The sequence below is a fragment of the Salmo trutta genome, unplaced genomic scaffold, assembly GCF_901001165.1.
Source record: "Salmo trutta unplaced genomic scaffold, fSalTru1.1, whole genome shotgun sequence".
NCBI lineage: Eukaryota > Metazoa > Chordata > Actinopteri > Salmoniformes > Salmonidae > Salmo > Salmo trutta.
In genome coordinates this window covers 39182-43802 of record NW_021822940.1, presented here as the reverse complement: position 1 = coordinate 43802, position 4621 = coordinate 39182, and the positions used below count along the sequence as shown (strand labels likewise).

The 4621-nt window shown below is 46.5% G+C and overlaps 1 long non-coding RNA gene across 1 annotated transcript; it reads right to left on the bottom strand.

The window, feature by feature from the left end:
- Window positions 1–2075: 2075 nt before the first annotated feature.
- On the bottom strand, window positions 2076–2361 carry LOC115187328 (uncharacterized). Its single transcript, XR_003876031.1, has 2 exons — window positions 2227–2361; window positions 2076–2126 (listed from the first exon to the last, which is right to left on the bottom strand). It is a non-coding gene; the product is annotated as an uncharacterized LOC115187328 (long non-coding RNA).
- Between the last annotated feature and the right edge of the window lie 2260 nt (window positions 2362–4621).

Here is a 4621-nt window from a genome sequence, read left to right as displayed (position 1 = left end):
CTACCACTCAGCCATCCTCAGGTCTCTACCAATCTGGTCTACACATACTGAGACAGAGAGGTGCGTTCCACTGTCCAGACTGCATCAGATACATGGTCTACACATACTGAGACAGAGAGGTCCTGTTCCACTGTCCATACTGCATCAGATACATGGTCTACACATACTGAGACAGAGAGGAGCTGTTTCACTTGATCGGATGCTTTATCTGAGATTGATGTGTCTTTCTGTTGTGGTGCATCTTGGTAAGACAAATTATCACATTTTTTATATTTTACTTGGTATTACGTTCTCCCCTCGGGTGTAGCTCGTCTGAGGAGGAGACGTAAATGCCTGGGCCTAAACACACCAGGTAACACGATGAAATGGGAAGAAATGTGGGGTGCAATGAGCGATGAATAAATCAGACCACAACCAGAACTCAATTTTAACCCTCAGGGGATGTTTAGTGAATTAGTTAAACAAACAATATAACACACCCATAAATAATCAGTAAGACACAACAACAACAAGGGAAGGTAAGAGAAGGGAATGTTTGGGATCAGGGTCCAAGTAATGAAAATAACAAAAGGTCCCTCCTCTTCTACACACCTAAACCTTCCTAACACACTCTAAACCCTAACCCACTGTCCTACCTGGTTCCAAGAAAATACAAGGGTGACACCCGCCCGGCTAACCTAGTGTATAAACAATGGGTTATCTACGTGAGAATGTACACCCATTGGCAGATCTACCTTTTCCCTTCTCCAGGACCTAGGTAGGGTGGAGTACCTCAGGAGGACAGGCTGAAACACAAACAAAGAAAATAACACCAATAATCAAACAAAAAACAAGTGTCCTCTCTCTCCCCCTCCTCCTTCTCCTTCTCTTCTCACACAGCAAACAGATATCCTCTCTGTAATCAGCTACAGCCCCGCCCACCATCGTTAGCCGCAACTTGGTACACCTGTAATGCTCAGGACAAACACACTAACAGGGGAAAATGGGGAACAAGAAAACGTAACACGTAACACTTGGACATGCAAGGAGGTACGGTAGGTCGGTCCAGGCCCCCTAGTGTCTGCCTATACACCAGCCCTGGCACAGGCCCCCTAGGGGCCCTCCCATACCACCAGCCCTGGTCCAGGCCCCCTAGGGCCCTCCCATACTGCCGGCCCTGGTCCAGGCCCCCTAGGGCCCTCCTATACCACCAGCCCTGGTCCAGGCCCCCTAGGGCCCTCCCATACCACCAGCCCTGGCACAGGCCCCCTATGGCCCTCCCATACCACCAGCCCTGGTCCAGGCCCCCTATGGCCCTCCCATACCACCGGCCCTGGCACAGGCCCCCTATGGCCCTCCCATACCACCAGCCCTGGTCCAGGACCCCTAGGGTCCTCCCATACCACCAGCCCTGCACATGCCCCTAGGGCCCTCCCATACCACCAGCCCTGGCACAGGCCCCTAGGTTCCTCCCATACCACCGGCCTGGTCCATGCCCACACACATTTAGAAGCTTCTCAATCCCAAATTACATCCTATTCCCTATATAGGGCACAACTTTTGACCAGGACCCATAACTGCCACTATACAGCATCTTCTAATGTGTGTTGAGAAACACTCCCTCCTGTTGGAGAACTGAGGAAGTGCACCTAAACCTCTAAACTAGCCACTTATAACAGTATCATTACCATCTGTTTGATATACAAATGGTTCATAGCAAAGTGTTGTTGAAGTGGTTGAAGACAGGTGCAGGTGTATAGAGCTGTAGTCAGTATTATATGAGAGGATCAGAGAGGGTTTTTGTAGAGGAGAGAGGGTATAGTGAAAACACTGTGCTTCACTAGCAGCACAGAAATACACTGCACTGTCTTCAGCTTCTGTCAGTTTGGGAAATGTAGATACGCCATTTTATTAGCTTGCAGCATCTCCACTGACATTAAAACGCCCTTTAAAGGAATCTTCCACCGTTGGACTGGTGTTCCACACATACCCAATGAGTTTCAGAGCAGTGTTTTGGGCTGACTGTTGGTACCACAGTATCATGTTGTAATTTGGATCAGTGTGACTGCAGGTGAGATGAACTTTATCTTCAGGTCTTTTTAGTATTGCAGTAGGAGTCTGGTGAACTTTGTCTGTTTGTGACAGCCCTGGGATGAAAACAGTCAATATGAAATATACAGTATTACTCAGCATATAGACAGCAATATATTTCAGTAGTAAATCTATCTTTCATGAGGGATTTAGTACCTGTCACCCATAGTGGTAGAGTTGCTACATGTATGAGAAGCTTGATCATGTTGATGGTTCTGGAGAGAAGAGTCACATGGACAAGGAGAAAGGGTTTTCAGATAGTCAGAGATGTCATGTCATCTAGTGGGAGTGTCAAATGTATGTCAGCATCCCAAAATGGCACCCTATTCCCTTTCTAGTGCACTACTTTAGACCAGAGCCCATAGGGGGAGAGGAGAATAAGTCAATAGAGAAGGGGAGCTGAACTGAGCTGCCGGAGGGGAAGGAAATGACATCTTGGAGGATGGCTTTCACTTCAGCAGTAATAAATTTATGAACTTTTTTGAGGAAAAGATCATGATCATTAGAAAGCAAATTACGGACTCCTCTTTAAATCTGGGTATTCCTCCAGGGCTTCATTGTCCAGAGTCTGCACAACTCTGCCAGGACCTTGGCTCAAGGGAGATACTAAAGTGTTTTAGTACTATATCTCTTGACACAATGATGAAAATAATCATGGCCTCCAACCCTCAAGCTGCATACTGGACCCTATTCCAACTAAACTACTGAAAGAGCTGCTTCCTGTGCTTGGCCCTCCAATGTTGAACATAATAAACGGCTCTCTATCCACCGGATGTGCACCAAGCTCACTAAAAGTGGCAGTAATAAAGCCTCTCTTGAAAAAGCCGAATCTTGACCCAGAAATTATAAAAACTATCGGCCTATATCGAATCTTCCATTCCTCTCAAAAATTTTAGAAAAAAGTTGTTTCGCAGCAACTCACTGCCTTCCTGAAGACAAACAATGTATACGAAACGCTTCAGTCTGGTTTAGACCCCATCATAGCACTGAGACTGCACTTGTGAAGGTGGTAATGACCTTTTAATGACGTCAGACCGAGGCTCTGCATCTGTCCTCATGCTCCTAGATCTTAGTGCCGCTTTTGATACCATCGATCACCACATTCTTTGGAGAGATTGGAAACCCAAATTGGTCTACATGGACAAGTTCTGGCCTGGTTTAGATCTTATCTGTCGGAAAGATATCAGTTGTCTCTGTGAATGGTTCGTCCTCTGACAAATCAATTGTAAATTTCGGTGTTCCTCAAGGTTCCGTTCTAGGACCACTATTGTTTTCACTATATATTTTACCTCTTGGGGATGTCATTCGAAAACATAATGTTAAATTTCACTGCTATGCGGAGACACACAGCTGTACATTTCAATGAAACATGGTGAAGCCCCAAAATTGCCCTCGCTAGAAGCCTGTGTTTCAGACATAAGGAAGTGGATGGCTGCAAATTTTCTACTTTTAAACTCGGACAAAACAGAGATGCTTGTCCTAGGTCCCAAGAAACAAAGAGATCTTCTGTTGAATCTGACAATTAATCTGGATGGTTGTACAGTCGTCTCAAATAAAACTGTGAAGGACCTCGGCGTTACTCTGGACCCTGATCTCTCTTTTGAAGAACATATCAAGACTGCTTCAAGGACAGCTTTTTTCCATCTACGTAACATTGCAAAAATCAGAAACTTTCTGTCCAAAAATGACGCAGAAAAATTAATCCATGCTTTTGTTACTTCTAGGCTCGACTACTGCAATGCTCTACTTTCCGGCTACCCGGATAAAGCACTAAACAAACTTCAGTTAGTGCTAAATACGGCTGCTAGAATCCTGACTAGAACCAAAAATTTGATCATATTACTCCAGTGCTAGCCTCCCTACACTGGCTTCCTGTTAAGGCAAGGGCTGATTTCAAGGTTTTACTGCTAACCTACAAAGCATTACATGGGCTTGCTCCTACCTATCTTTCCGATTTGGTCCTGCCGTACATACCTACACGTACGCTACGGTCACAAGACGCAGGCCTCCTAATTGTCCCTAGAATTTCTAAGCAACGGCTGGAGGTAGGGCTTTCTCCTATAGAGCTCCATTTTTATGGAATGGTCTGCCTACCCATGTGAGAGACGCAGACTCAGTCTCAACCTTTAAGTCTTTACTGAAGACTTATCTCTTCAGTAGGTCCTATGATTAAATATAGTCTGGCCCAGGAGTGTGAAGGTGAACGGAAAGGCTGGAGCAACGAACCGCCCTTGCTGTCTCTGCCTTGTCGGTTCCCCTCTTCCCACTGGGATTCTCTGCCTCTAACCCTTTTACAGGGGCTGAGTCACTGACTTACTGGTGTTCTTCCATGCCATCCATGGGAGGGGTGCGTCACTTGAGTAGGTTGAGCCACTGACGTGGTCTTCCTGTCTGGGTGGCGCCCCCCCCTTGGGTTGTGCCGTGGCGGACATCTTTGTGGGCTATACTCGGCCTGTCTTCGGACGGTAAGTTGGTGGTTGTAGATATCCCTCTAGTGGTGTGGGGGCTGTGCTTGGCAAAGTGGGTGGGGTTATATCCTGCCTGTTTGGCC